Genomic DNA, 16,773 nt, shown 5'->3' with positions numbered 1-16,773 from the left:
GAGCAAGCAGCAGAACCTAGGTCCAATTTCCCAGATGAGTTAAAAACTCAGGTGCCTGCTAAGTTATGGTCCTCAGGCCCAGAGGATATAGGTCATCTAAATGTCCCACCTGTGGTGGTTAAGCTTATCCCAGGAGCTAAGTTACCAAGGAAACCACAATATCCTCTAAAACCAGCACAGGCTGCAGCCATTTCTATTCACATCAAAGCGCTCCTGGAAAAGGGTGCTTTAGTGGAGTGTAAATCAGAATGTAATACTCCATTATTTCCCGTGAAGAAGAAGACTCTAAAAGGTGAGCCAGTAAAGTACAGGATGGTTCAGGATCTCCGTGCAGTCAATGAAGCCACTGTCCTGGACACCCCTCTTGTACCAAACCCCCATACCCTGCTCTCTGGCGTCCCACCTTCTGCAAAGTATTTCACAGTCATTGATCTAGCTAATGCCTTTTTCAGTGTTCCACTAGATCCATCCTGTCAATACCTGTTCGCTTTCACCCATGAAATGCAACAATATACATGGACTGTCATGCCCCAAGGGGCACAAAATTCTCCAAGTCAATTTGCCAAAGCCATGTGTACTATTCTTGATCCATGGCAAGCTGAACACCCAGAAGTTGTTTTACTCCAGTATGTGGATGATTTGTTGCTCTGTGGAGATGATATACCCACTACTGAAGAATGTTCAATTAGTCTGCTTTGCTATTTGGCAGAACAAGGATGTAAAGCTTCGCTTCTCAAGCTGCAATTCTGTCAACCTTCTGTGATTTTCCTTGGACATTGCCTATCTCAAGGTACCAGACATCTCACTCGGGACCGAGTCAGAACAATTCTGGACATTCAACCCCCAAGGACTTCAAAATCTCTTCATGCCTTCTTAGGCCTCATTTCCTACTGCAGAGCATGGATCCCAGAGGCCTCTCTGCTTATGCAACCTCTCTACGATGCACTCAAGTCAGATCCATTCGGCCTGACCAACGAAGCTCTGGACAATTTCAAATCTCTTAAGCGTGCCATTGCTTCTGCTCCTGCCTTGGGCCTACCTGATTACTCCAAACCTTTCAAATTATTTGTCTCAGAAAGACAAGGCCACGCAACAGGAGTTCTCACCCAAACTAATGACTTAAGAGGCCGCCAGAGGCCTATTGGATATTTCTCATGTCAACTGGACATTGTGGCCAGAGGGACCCCTTCCTGTCTCAGGGCTGTTTTTGCTGCAAGAGAGCTCATAGAAAGAACCTCAGACCTGGTCCTTGGCCACCCCCTGGTTGTTTTGGCCCCTCATGACATTTCTGCCATCATCAACCAAGTCCAGCTCAAGCACGTGTCTCCAGCCAGACACCTACGCCTCCAGTGCCATCTTCTTCTGCCTGACAACATTTCCATCCAAAGATGTCAAGTTCTTAACCCATCCACTCTTCTTCCACTCCCTGAGGGGGGTATCTATTATGGATTTATCACAGATGAAACCTACATTTACCTGCTTTGTGGATGTATCAAGAAAGTCATGCATCCACATTTGACATTTTATGAAGATGAAAAGCCTCTCTGTGAAGGCCCAGATTACGCCTTCTGTACCATGTGGTACAAACCAGACATTACTCCCGAGCCTTGCTATGAAGATGAGCTCTACCATTGGACTGATGTTAAGCTCACTGCTCAAAACTTCTATTGTGACTCTGAAGGCAATAGCATGGTCTTGGTCCAATTACCTCAACAACTTAACTACCTTTACCGCCATTGGGATACTGCTATCCCACATATTCCTGTTACCAAATTGAAGACAAAGTCATGGAATGATCTTGGGCCCATGGCAAAGTTATGGGCCACCATGGATGAAGAACAGCTACAGGAAAATGGTATTGTCAAATACCCAACAACTGACCTCCTGGAAGCATGGCCACGCCACTTCCTAGAAAAAGAATTTAAAGACCTAGTTATAACAAATGACTATGACCCAGAAACTCCTCATGACTGTTTCGAACAGATGAAAATGGAAACAGTACACTTACCAACTGTGCATGAGAATCCATTACCGGATCCGGATTTTACTCTGTTTGTGGACGGTTCAAGGTATGCTGATGAAGAAGGAAAATACCATACAGGATATGCCGTAACCACAACAGGGGAAGTTCTCAAGTCATCACCTCTACCGCCAGCAATGTCTGCGCAAGAAGCTGAATTGCAAGCCCTGACTTCAGCATGCAAGATTTCCAAGGGAAAGCGTGCTAACATCTATACAGATTCAAGATATGCTCTGGGTGTGGCACATGACTTCGGCCTCATTTGGAAGACAAGAGGATTTCTTACCACTGCCGGTACACCAGTCAAACACAGCTCTGCAATCAAGGAACTAATGGATGCCCTCCTACTCCCTGAAGAAGTGGCCGTTTTGAAAGTAAAGGCACATGGGAAATTGGATTCAGATGAAGCAAAGGGCAACCATTTGGCTGATCAGGCTGCTAAGCAAGCAGCCAGAGATTTGCAGGAAGTGGACGAAGAAGTGTCCGGTCAAGAAGAAGAAGTTCCTATCTTTACCTTACAAACTCTTCCTACTGACCTAAGAATTCTACGAGAACAACAAGCTATAATTACCCCTGAAGAAATCCAGAAATGGAAGAAGAAAGGAGCTGTCCTAAAGGACGGAATTTACTACAACAATTCTAAATTTTGCCTTCCAAGAAGCTTATACCCAGCAGTTGTCCAATGGGCCCATGGGCCTGCACATCTGTCAAAAGACCTAATGGCCGCCCTCATTCAAAAATATTATGAAGCACCTGGAATCACAACCCTGATCAACAGCTTCTGCAGGGCCTGTGTCATTTGTGCAAAATGTAATCCAGGAAGACCAATCAAGGTGCCTGCAAAGCACCTAGCAAAACCCATGTACCCATTCCAGAGAATTCAAATTGATCATATCCAAATGCCCAAGAGTGGGTCTCATGAATATGCACTAGTAATGGTGGATATGTTCTCAGGCTGGCCAGAAGCCTACCCTGTAGCCAATATCACTGCAAAAACAACTGCAAGACGCCTACTTACAGACATTGTATGTAGATTTGGACTTCCAGAAGTCATTGAAAGTGATCAAGGCCCAGCCTTTACAGCAACAGTGACTAAAGAAATTTGGACTGCTCTGGGAGTGACCCTAGCCTTCCACACCCCTTACCACCCACAAAGTAGTGGTAAAGTAGAGCGCATGAATGGCACTCTAAAAGCCAGAATGTTAAAAATGTCACAAGAAACAAAAATGCCCTGGCCAGAAAGTCTGTCAATAGCTTTGTTCAGCGTTAGGCACACACCTAGAGGGAAACACTCGTTATCCCCATATGAAATTCTATTTGGGACAGCACCCAGGCTAGGTTGTTATTATCCACAGCAGTTACAGCTTCAATCAGATGTTTTAGTAGACTATGTAACTGAACTTGCAAGTGCCTTGAACAAAATACATGCCCAAGTTTTCTCTTCAATTCCAGATCCTGATCTGAACACAGGTACCCATAACCTGCTTCCCGGAGATTGGGTTCTGGTTAAGAAGTTCGTGCGGAAAAGCTCCCTGGAACCAAGATTTGACGGGCCATTCCAAGTTCTCCTGATCACCGCAACTTCCGTCAAATTGGCCGGTAGGCCACATTGGATCCACGCTTCCCACTGCAAGAAGTCTCCTGCCCCAGAGGAAGCAGATACCGCACAACCATGTACCTCTGGTACATTGTCTCCTTAATTAGTTTAATTAAGGCCCAGCAAGTAGCCATCACTAAAGATGCTAGTGGGTACACCTTCTGGTATAATTCATCATGTACCCGTGTGGCTACCTATACCTTTGATTATTGTGACATCGTAGAATGCCCATTTACTACAACACAAATCCAGAATATCTATAGAGATATCCCTCATGTAAAAGATCCATATGTTTGTGTAGTTGACAAACAATGGGGGCATGATTGTGGCCATTGGGGGGCGGCGGGATGGAATGCCGGGCCTTCCTGGGGCTACAAGCCAAAAAGTGCCTTATCTAAAGTAGATGATCATGGTAGGTCCCTCCTTCAAAGAATGACTCTGAGAAAGCCTGGAGGAGGCACACCAATGAAATTAATTCTTAATGTTGAGCATCCAAGCCCAACAGATGCAGACCAGTATGTATTGGGAATGTACTGGAAAAAGGGTTCCTATACTAAATTAGGGCATTTCTACCTTAAAGATATGTGTAATTCCCCTGAGTGGCGAGGAGCTACTCATATGGTCACAAACCCATTAAAACCACACATCCAGTCCTTTAAGGACATGATGGCCATTGCTAACCCCACCTTTGAAGATACTATGGCCGCTGAAACAGGTTTTAATGATGTTAACCTATGGTTAGAATGGATGAAATATAATGCCAACAAACATAACCGAACCGCATGCTATGTGTGTGGTGGTGCCCGGCCTCATCTGGGCACTGTACCTTTAACCCTGCCAGTAGATGATGAAAAATGCATTTTAAGTCTTTTTGCCTACCAATATAATTTCAACAGGTCTCAATGTCAAGCATGGACATCGGAGTATCCTCTTATAGCCAAAAATGTAAGACCTCCTCATGGTGTTACCGTATATAAAGGTAATTACACTTGCTATGTCAAACATGATGGGATTGGTAAATTTGTGGGTAACTTTCCCGCAGGTTATTGTACTACGTATAGAACTGTTCCTGTACGTTTGTTGCAGCAGCACACTAGGTCACTGGGAGATATTTACTGGTTGTGTGGGGATTTACAGTTAAGATCCAGAATGGACACAGAGTGGTGGGGGGAGTGTACATTGGCCAAGGCCATTATGCCTATACACATTATTTCTGACACACACACCAACACCCATGAGTCCAGCCACACTAAGGCCAAGCGTGAAGCCCCAGTAAAAGGAAGTTTTGACCCTCACATTTACATTGATGCCATTGGGGTGCCTAGGGGGGTACCCAATGAATTTAAAGCAAGAGATGAAGTTGCTGCAGGATTTGAATCAATTTTTACCATAGTTACTGCAAACAAGAACTTAAATTGGATAAACTACATTTATTACAATCAACAGCGTTTTGTTAATTACACCAGAGATGCCCTCCAGGGATTAGCCGAACAGTTGCAGGCAACATCCCAAATGGCCTTCCAAAATAGAATAGCCCTGGATATGATCCTAGCCGAAAAAGGAGGGGTATGTAAAATTTTGCCCGACACCATGACATGTTGTACCTACATCCCAGAAAACACAGGTCCTAATGGTAAAGTTACATTAGCCATAGCAAAATTAAATGACCTCTCAGAAGAATTAAAAAGGAATTCTGGGATAAAAGATCCCTGGGACAGATGGTTTGGTTGGATGACGGGTTGGAAAAAGGCTTTAATGCATATTGGTATGGCAATACTAATTTCTCTTTTTATCTTTGCTCTTCTCTTTTGTTGTGTCTTCCCCTGCCTGAGGAAAGCTCTCACGAAGACTATTGACCAAGCGGCACCCACTTTCACACTACTCGATGTTGATGACCAAGATTTCCAGGATCTCAACTCACCCTGTTTGCCGCTGCAATCCATCCCTTTTGATGATAAAGTGCGAGAGTTCTAGGAAGGGACCACCTTAGGGACAGCATCTGTCGGTGAATGGTAAAGGCCCCATGTGGAGAAGTGGTGGGTTAGCTGCCATGGGATACCCTTGGGTGTGAAGTGTTCGAGAGCCATACTGACAGATGAGCTAGCCTATTAGGGTCAGATCTAGGGACAGACTTGCACTTTGCATTAACACCTAGCTAGCGGCCACGGGGTTTCTGTGCCTTTGGGCTAACACGTCTTCTGGTATTAACAAATAAAGTTTTTATCTCTTAGAATCTAACATTTCATAGGGGGGACTGATGTAGAATTATTAAAAAAATCTTATTGTATTTATATTGAATTGCTGCTCTAACTCTGTATTAACCTGATACTGTGACAAATCCTCCATTTTGTCCTCATAACCTGACTTCTTCATATGAAAACTACATTACATGACAGAATTTCTCAGCACATCTAATACAATAGACAAGGACAGTATTCTCCATAAGGATATGACTAACCCAGGAACTGTTGAATTTCCTCTAACTCGCAACAAAGTATAATTTAAAGGCCACGAGAACACAGTAGTAATGAAATGTTCTATTCATAAGAGACCTTGCACCTAACCACGAGATTTGACATCACCGACCGAGTAAAATGACGCTCAAGACCCCTTGTCCCCCACCCGTGTCCGAAAAAGTACCACCTCTTGGTGGGTGGACACGGAACTAACCACTTAGCTTTTGATCCAATTAATTATATTGATAGGTGGACACTAACCCAGACACTTAACAATTAATCCAATTAATGATGTTTATTCACTGATATCTTGATAATCAATGATGACGAAAATGTCTCTTAAAAGGGCCTGCGCGCCCGTTGATTCTGCACTTGCCAATAAATTTCCTCGAAGTTATTTTAACCTGAACTCCGTGTGTCAGACTGAATTACTTCAGCGTATATACGCAATTCAATTCTCTTTAATTTGGACAGGAACAGATAGACACTTAAACATTTTGGTTTACTGAAAAAGTACCATAACACCAGTACAATATAAAACCCATCTGTGCCATACAAGAAGTCACATGTTCAAATGTTATTCAGCTTCTGTCGTGAATCTGTTTGTTTGTTTTCTTGTTTTTTAATGGAAGGTTTGTAAAAAAAAATAATCAAATTTTAGTGGGATATTGGAATTGAGTAAGCAAAAACTCCAGCAAGCTTAATCTCTGAAGATGTGCAGGATTTGTTAGTGCAGCCAAAACTCCAGCAAGCTTAATGTCTTGTGTTTGAGCAACCAACTCACACCGAGGTGACGAGTCTCAATCAAGAACTTCAATGCTGCATGCAGGGATCCAACATCTGCTGAAGTGAGATGGACCTCTCTCTCCATAGCCTATCGTAAGAGCAGTAGTCTGACCTGTAGATCAGTTGCCTTTATTGAATTCTTGAATTTGTTTATTTTTTCACATTTGGCTATTACACCTAACTGTGTCTTACAGTTCAGAGCTTCGCGTTGACTCTTGTTCTGTTGGCACACAAGTGACTAGGAAAATGTATTCGATTATTCAGGGCAGCACAGACTCGTTGGCAGTTCAACAAAATCATTATTGACAATCTGAACTAAGCTAAACAGGCCGGCTCTCCTAACGGAGCAATAAATCAGAGACTCAAGGATATGGTCTTATTTGTTTACAATCATATTTCTCTGTGACAACTGCTTTTATAGGAATGTTTTATCCGCCATAAATTCTTATTGCTAAAAGTGCTTCTATTGAGTCAATGGTGAGATGCGGGTGACCTTTTTTGGGTTTCCATTACTGGTAATTTGGCAGAGAGTTTTGAGAAATATGTTGTTTGTTGGGCACTTGAAAGGAAATATTATTTCATTAGGCTTGCAAATTAAGATGTCAAATAAACACCCTGTAGATATTGTGTTAAGTAAGCGAAGAGCTAATGTAAAGCACGACAACATTTATCAGTGTAACGCTAGAAGAATTCTAGGACAAAGTGCTACATTTAGGGCAATCATTATTGAAACCAATGGAATATTGCTGATGATTATTCAAAACCAAGCATTTAGTGGTTCTAAAGAACAAACAATGTTTATGATATTGTCAATATCCTCGTTTGAATTAAAAGTAATTTTTTTAATCCAGGATTGTTGCGATTTTGACAAGATATTTTGAGGATTTATAAGAACCGATTTATAAAACTTAGATATAGACCATAGAAATTGTATTGATGTATCAGGGTGGAAGGAGATAGCAAACATATTAAGATTTCAAGAATTTAAGATAGGTATCAGAGTTGGGTGTGGGAGATAATTGTTTTAACATTTACCACAATAGGAATAGTATACAGACACTATGAAGTTTTAGTTGCCCACTGCCCAGGTTGGATAGGTATATATCTAGAATGTGTAGAGCAAGGGCAGCCAAAAGATAGACCCCAGATGTCTTAAACCTACAGCTTCAATAATGCTTTGCCATTCTAAAGGCATTCCAAAGGCATGCAAAGCATCATGGGAATTATAGTTGTACATAATCTGGGGATCTACCTTTTGGGCACCCCTGGTGAAGTGTGAGCTAAGGAAGAGCTGTGGTGGGCATAAAACATGTCGGATTGATCGAGTCCTACCACCTGTAAGCCATCATCTTTATGTTACTTTAATATATGTTCTATTTTATTTCCCCTTATTTTTTGTGGATTGTGACATTCCATTTTCTCATGAGGAGGAATTTAGTTATTTCTGTTTAATTCAAGTTTTAGTAGTTGCAGAGTCTGCTTGTGCCTCTACGGGATTTGTGATATATTTATATTTCAAATTCTGTGCCCATTATTTAACGTGATTTTTTTTCTTTTTGTACCCCAGAACCTTTTTTTATTATTTTGTTTGCTCAAATTCACATAACTACTACTTTTACCATTTTAAAAAAAATTCCCATGCTCCCCCCGTGCTATCTTTACACCCCTGTTTCTAGGAGCTAAGAATATTTTCTGTGTGAATGCATCACAGTTGTACAACAATGTAAATCACAGTAATGTGTATTTAAAGTAAACACGTTTATAGTTTTGTTTATGTCAATATGTTATGTTGTGCATCTAAATGAGCTACTTAATATATAAAGAGCTTTCAACAGGTCATAGACTAACCTAACAATTGCACTTTGTCTCTTAAAGGAACACTCAGAACACATTAACTTCATCTCAATATATATGGTGCTGTCTTACCATAAGTTAAATGGTACAAATGGATTAACCCCAAAGTTGTCTATACAACACTGTCCAATTTCTATCTTCCTCTTTCCCCGTCTTCACCATGGAAGCCTTGGACTGGGTGCAGGCGATAGGTTGCGAGCGTTGAGGAGTGTACGTAAATGGTTTAACACCTTCTAATAAGACGAAGCTCAGGACCTCCAGGCAGCTAAAACCAACTTAATTGATTTTAGGTTGTTCTGGTGCTTGGAGCATTCCTTTTTAAAATATATACACAGTCAATTTAAATTATTTTTACCTTGACACTGTACAATAATTCATAGAGGTCAAAACTTTTTTGTACACCCTTTTATTGTTTCATAGTTTGTTACCTATGGAGCAAATATTTAATTTGTGTATACGAAAGTATGGCTTATAGCACTTCATCCTGTTAAAACCAGTTCAGATATAATTAAAAGCTTTGTGTCAATCTTGATCAGCAAGTATTAGTAAATGTTAATAATTGCAACTGGTTGCTAAGATACAGAACATGGATAATATTTAATCATTTGTAATAATATCTGACTTACATGTTACTTTTAACTGTCTTAAGTGCCATAAATGTTGGAAATGTGTTTCAGGCACATTAGTGACTATAACGGGTTAATTTAATTAGTTTCCCCCCTCCCCCCCCAGCATTTTGGAGATTAATGATAATGCAGTATGCGGGCATCACGTCTCCTAAGGGAAATCAAACTGTGACCACATTCTAGATCTCGCATATTAATCACGGCTGTGGTATTCTGGCATGTGATTATCATTTATAGATTACTGTTACAATGAGTGGGTAGCTGCAGATATCTCGTGTCTGTTTTGTGGTCAGCGCTAGTCATGCTGCACATTTAAAGCCCGGTCCGTGGTGTTGCTTATTCCATGCTTTGTCGACTTCACAATGCCCTTGTTAGCACTTAGTTTGAAGTGAATATTAATACCAAAATGCTTCAAAACTCTAAAACGGTTGGACATGGTGGTGTTACTTCACTGAAGGGCTACTAGTTGTTAACTTTGCATTTTGATGAATTGATTATTCATAAAGGGACATTGTAGGCACCATAACTGCATAATTTCATTGAAGTGGTTATAGTGTTTGGTGCCACCTATTGCTGTCTTTCCATTCAGCATTAAACAGTTTTATGTTGTAATGCTAAACACCCCTGCTGCCTATCCCCTCGACATTGCTTAGGCTAATGTGAAAGAAAGAACCTGAGAAATGGGCAGCTGTGATTGGCTGTGAGTGTCACCTAACTTTCAACCTATCACAGTGCCACTGCTGGTATGAATTGGTATGGCTACAAGGAAATGTATACCATCTGCCTTTACCACACCTCCAATGGGGGAATACTGTGCCAACAAGCCAACAAAGCTTGTTAATTAAAATCGTTTAGAACTTTGTATCCTGTCTTTTGCCATTGAGTAGCCTTTTTAACAAGGCTATATATGGTAAATCTCCCTCTGCTAAATGTGACTGGTCAGCGGGCATCTGGGCCAAAGTGACGTCCAATTTCACCAAACCTAACGGAGGTACAGATTAGAGCCACTTTTGGTGATTAAAATATTATTTTCAGTAAAATAATGTGTATTTTAGAACTCTGTGTGCTTTAAACTTACCAGTTTTGTCTCACTTGGCTTTGTAATCATTTAAATAGTATAATATATTTATTGAAGATAAAACAACGAATCCTGTATGGGGTTTGACATTTCTAATATTTTTGCAGACTTGGATGGTGTATTTAATGGCCAATAGACTTCATCTGTTTACTATAGAAAATAAGTATTCAGACCCCTATCTATGATACATTTGACTATGATTGGGGATGAAGGGGGTTAAGGTTTCCAGGTGCTCATGTCTGATCCTTTTAACTTCTTGATGTGTGCCACTGGCCCTGGTGGATTGTATACATTTGATTTTCCAATATTCTTGTTAAGTTCATTCTTCTTCAAATAGACTCGAAGTCCCACTGCATTACCATATATATTTATTTTTCTAGGCAGACTTCTCACAATTACATTCAATTTCAAAACCAGAATAAAAGTAATTATTTTTAGTAACATAGTCCATTGTCTCTTTCTGCATACCCGCAACCTTTCCATTTTAATATAACGAATATCTTCCTTAGGTTTTTTTTTTTCCCCCACTTCTTTCTCTGATAATGCAAAAGAAAATTCCTTTCCAGTTTGTAAAACCAAAGTCATATTTTCTTTGTTATTTGGGATTTTGTACAAACAGTGAGATTATTTGGTCCAAGGTATATATGATTTGATCTATATATTAATACATTTTTAATTCATTTTTTGTGTTATCACATCAACGATGTTCTTGTTTTTTTTTCATGTCCCCCTATAGAACCGTTAAACTAATTTATTTCCCAATCAGCTCGCGCCATATGTCTAACTTGCATTGCTGCAAATTGAGGGATGAATGGCAAACTTTATTATAAAATAGCTTATTACGAGACATTCTCCAACTTGGCTATAGTCCCAGCTTGGCTATTTAAGTCCTTAGCCAGCCCGCATTAGTCCATTTCCTACATCTACGGCTATGGATATTACTGCGGTACCTTGGGAGCTTTTCCTGTTCTCGGTTTTACTTTTAATGCATATAGAAGATTCATCCACATGTGGTAATAGGCTATTGAAGGCTAATTTGCTCATTGCTGCTGGAGAGACTGCTTTGGAGTACAAGTATATTACGACTCGTGGCCACTAATTTCAGATACGTTTGTTGCAGCCAAGTAAATACAATTATTTCTCTGAAGTTTCCCTGAAGTAACCATATCAACATTTTTTTTTTTTCAGTTTCCTTATTTGAGAGCATTTGATGATGAAATATACATAAAAGCTCAACACTTCCCTTACCAAAACCCATAACAATTCTGCCTGGGTGCAGTCAGAATATACCAAAAAAAGCAGAGGGTGCACTCACAAATCTTCCAAATCATGTAAATATTTAATGAAAAATAAAAAAAATAACATCTGGGCTATGATCATGCCAAACTAATCTTATTTTTTTTTTTTGATTAACTAAAATAATAGATCAGGGTGGTGCAGTAGACATTGCTTACCTAGATTTCAGTAAGGCTTTTGACACTGTTGCACATAGAAGGCTTATCAATAAACTGCAATCTTTGAGTTTGGATTCCAATATTGTTGAATGGGTAAGGCAGTGACTGAGTGACAGGCAACAGAGGGTTGCCGTCAATGGAGTATATTCGAAGCATGGGCTTGTCACCAGTGGGGTACCTCAGGGCTCTGTACTTGGACCCATTCTCTTTAATATTTTTATTAGTGATATTGCAGAAGGTCTTGATGGAAGGTATGTCTTTTTGCTGATGATACAAAAATATATTCCAGGAGGGATAAGCCAAATGGCAAATGATTTAGGTAAACTAGAAAAATGGTCAGAGTTGTGGCAATTGACATTTAATGTGGATAAGTGCAAGATAATGCATCTTGGACGTAAAAACCCAAGGGCAGAGTACAGAATATTTGATGGTCCTGACCTCAACATCTGAGGAAAAGGATTTAGGGGTGATTATTTCTGAGGACTTAAAGGTAGGCAGACAATGTAATAGAGCAGCAGGAAATGCTAGCAGAATGCTTGGTTGTATAGGGAGAGGTATTAGCAGTAGAAAGAGGGAAGTGCTCATGCCATTGTACAGAACACTGGTGAGATCTTACTTGGAGTATTGTACGCAGTACTGGAGACCGTATCTCCAGAAGGATATTGATTCTTTTAGAGAGAGTTCAGAGAAGGGCTACTAAACTGGTTCATGGATTGCAGGATGAAACTTACACGGAAAGGTTAAAGGAACTTAACCTGTATAGCTTGGAGGAAAGACGAGACAGGGGGGATATGATAGAGACATTTAACCCTTTAAGTCCGGAGGACGTACTATTACGCCACGCAGAAACTGGCTCTAAACGCCGGCGGGCGTAATAGTACGTCCTCGCTTTTATTGCCGCCCACGTGGCCGGCGGTATTCTCCCGCTGCAGATCGCGGTCGGGGGGGATGCCTGGCCCCCCGGGCAACCCCCCCTGTGGCCGGTGACCGCGATCTGCAGTCTCTGATCGCAGTGACAGGCTGTCACTGCGACCAGTATTAAGCATGTGTCAGCCGATTTCAAATCGGCTGACACATGCGGCCGGCGGCTTTCCCCTTCTGCAGATCACGGTCGGGGGACTTACCTGGCCCCCCAGGCAGTCCCCCTGGGGTCAGTGACCGCGATCTGCTAGGTCTGAGATCGCAGTGACAGGCTGTCACTGCGATCTCAGAGCGCTCTGATCGCAGTGACAGCCTGTCACTGCGATCAGTGTTACATGTGTCAGCCTATTGGCTGACACATGTAACTGGCACAATGATCCCTCTGCAGATTGGAAGGGGGGAGTGCTTGTACCACCCAGGCACTCCCCCCTGTGGTCAATAACCCAATCTGCAGGAGGTGATCACAGTGACAGGCAGTCACTGTGATCACTGATCCTGTGTGTCAGCCAGTGATGTGACATCACTGGCTGACACTGTCTCTGCCCCCTGTCCTGTAAAAAAAATAAAATATTAGTTCAAAAAATAAATAAAAAAAATTACAGTTACAAATAAAATATACTTAGATCATATATATTATATATATATATGATCTAAGTATATATATACACATATACATACACACGTACACTGTATAGGTGTATTTTAATATTAATATATATATAATTATATATATATATTAATATCAAATTACACGTAGACTGATACTGATTAAATATATATATAATTATTGTTATATATATATTTATATATAATATAAAAAAATATATATGTAAATACGTAAAAAAATAAAATAAAAAAAATATTTAAAAATAAATAATTAAAAAATATATAGATGTGTGTTATTTCGTTCTAACTGTATTGTGATAATAATATATATATATTTATATCAAAATACACGTAGAACAAAATAATATATATCATAATATATATATCTATATACATAAATATATACGTATATATCACTATATATACCTATATATAAATAAAAATATTAAAAAAAAATTATATATATATATACGTATATATACACATATGTATATATATACACATATATTAATTCTACACATATATTTATGTAATAATTTTACATAATTAGGTATCCTAATTAATTACAATTAGCGGGACCTGCCTGACAACCCATGCCGAAAGTATAGGGAATTTAATTTGCTAGCACTATATTTAACCCTATAACTTTCCAAGACACCATAAAACCTGTACATGGGGGGTACTGTTTTACTCGGGAGACTTTGCTGAACACAAATATTAGTGTTTCAAAACAGTAAAATGTATTACAACGATGATATCGCCAGTAAAAGTGACGTTTTCTGCATTTTTCACGCACAAACAGCACTTACACGGACGATATTATTGCTGCAATACTTTTTACTGTTTTGAAATACAAATATTTGTGTTGAGCGAAGTCTCCCGAGTACAACAGTACCCCACATGTACAGGTTTTATGGTGTTTTCAAAAGTTACAGCGTCAAATATAAGGCTTGTGTTTCAGTTTTTTCACATTAAAATTCGCCAGATTGCTTACGTTGCCTTTGTGACCCTATGGTAGCCCAAGAATGAAAATTACCCCTATGATGGCATACCATTTGCAATAGTAGACAACCCAAGGTATTGCAAATGGGGTTTGTCCAGACTTTTTTAGTAGCCACTTAGTCACAAACACTGGCCAAAATTGGCGTTTTTTGCATTTTTCACACACAAACAAATACTAACGCTAACTTTGGCCAGTGTTTGTGACCAAATGGCTACTAAAAAAGACTGGACATACCCCATTTGCAATACCTTGGGTTGTCTACTATTGCAAATGGTATGCCATTATGGGTGTAAATTTAATTCCTGGGCTACTATACAGTCTCAAAGGCAACGTAACCAATCTGGCGAATTTCAATTTCAAATGTAACACGCTATATTTGACCCTGTAACTTCCCAAAACACCATAAAACCTGTATATAGGGGGTACTGTTTTACACGTGAGACATCGCTGAATACAAATATGTGTATTGCATTGCAGTAAAAGCAAACAGTATTTTGACATCCACAGTTAAAATGTCACATAGAACTAAAAAAAAATAAAAAAATCTTTTTTTCTCCCATTTTTTTATATATTTTTTATATTAAATTATGTTCAATACCTAAATATTTAATGTTAAATGAAAGCCCTGTTTCCCCTGAATAAAATGATATATAATAAGGGGGGATGCATTTCATATGAAAGAGATGAATTACGGTTGGACAGACATATAGCGCAAATGCCAGGTTTTGTTTACGTTTTGTTCTGTTCACAACTTGTACATTTGGCTGCGGTGTTAAGGGGTTAAATACATAAAAGGAATCAACACAATAAAGGAGGAGACTATATTTAAAAGAAGAAAAACTACCACAACAAGAGGACATAGTCATAAAATTAGAGGGACAAAGGTTTAAAAATAATATCAGGAAGTATTACTTTACTGAGAGGGTAGTGGATGCATGGAATAGCCTTCCAGGTGAAGTGGTAGAGGTTAACAAAGTAAAGGAGTTTAAGCATGCGTGGGATAGACATAAGGCTATCCTAACTATAAGATAACGCCAGGGACTAATAAAAGTATTTAGAAAATTGGGCAGACTAGATGGGCCAAATGGTTATCTGCCGTCACATTCTATGTTTCTATGATCAATGTTTTAACCCCTCAGGGTCTTTCTCTATATGCTATTATATATATATATATATATATATATGCAAAAAACAAAAAAATTGTGATTGAAAACTCCTTCCACCTGAAGTCTGTGGATAGTTAATACAATGTTAAACAAAAATCTGCACACCAGTCAAGTCCTAAGACTTGCTTTTCCCACAGAAATCACAAATCTGCACTGATGTTACAACCGCAAAGGATTCTGGGTGGGCATATGAAAATTAGTTTAACAAAGAATCACATTTTTGCCTCATTCCATTTTAAACATGGATTCCTTTGAGTCTGTGTTTGCTGTATACAACAGCTTTGAAACACAACTCATGGACAGCTGTTTCGTTGTTAATGCAAATTATCAGCATGAGGTTGGTTACTGGTTTGCTTATTGAGGCTTGGTAGTGCTTGGGATGCAAAAAAGAAAAACATTGTTAAACGAATTTGCATATGCCCACCCAGAATCCTTTGCGGTAGTAACATCACTGCAACGTTTTTGAATTCTGTGGAAAAAGCAAGTCTTATTACTTGACATGTGTGCAGATTTTTCTTTAACATTGCATTAACTATATATATTTATTTAATACATATTTGTTCGAGGGGCAGTTTATGCACCATAACCACTACATGTTGGATTAACTGACATGATTAACCAATCAATGACATTCCACAATGGATGAAATTGATATTGCTAATGTTGAAGTTTAATCTGGTGCCCAAAACTCAATAACATCATACCCACAACATCATGTAGCTGTGATTGGTGCTTACACTGACCCTTTATGTAAAACTCTCTTTTAGAGCCACCATATTATTTGTAAATCACCAGAATCTGCAGCCTTTGGCAGTGAGCTGTCACCAAACCTAGAACGTGACTTTTGGATTTTGATGTTGTAATGCTACACAGATATTGGCCTTCTGCATTTGTGTTCAAATGAACTACGATTTGTCAGAATTTTGGGTGATTAGCGATTCTTCAGAATTCCATAATTCCGAAACGCTATATAGACAAATCACAAAACAGGCAATGGACAAACTGCTCCATCAGTGGAACAAAAAAAAAAGAGATGATTGATGGCTAGGAAACAGCCACTAAATGTTGTTTAGATCAAGTGAGAAGTGACCAATAGAAGAAAAAAAAGGTGTAGCAATAATAAAAAAAAAATATCCAGCCATTGTTAATATAACAAACGGTTTGTGGGATATCGATGTAACCTGCCAGCCAAAGAGATTGGACTGA

The 16,773-nt window shown here is 39.4% G+C and overlaps 1 protein-coding gene across 1 annotated transcript in view; it reads left to right on the top strand.

The window, feature by feature from the left end:
* KIF16B (kinesin family member 16B) overlaps positions 1-16,773 on the top strand; it is a 303,581-nt gene that overhangs the window by 218,582 nt on the left and 68,226 nt on the right. The gene's annotated exons all lie outside the window — the stretch shown is intronic.

Source organism: Pelobates fuscus, chromosome 2 (assembly GCF_036172605.1).
Source record: "Pelobates fuscus isolate aPelFus1 chromosome 2, aPelFus1.pri, whole genome shotgun sequence".
NCBI classification, from domain to species: domain Eukaryota; kingdom Metazoa; phylum Chordata; class Amphibia; order Anura; family Pelobatidae; genus Pelobates; species Pelobates fuscus.
The sequence above is the reverse complement of the archived record's forward strand: the minus strand, read 5'-3'. Positions and strand labels throughout refer to the sequence as shown.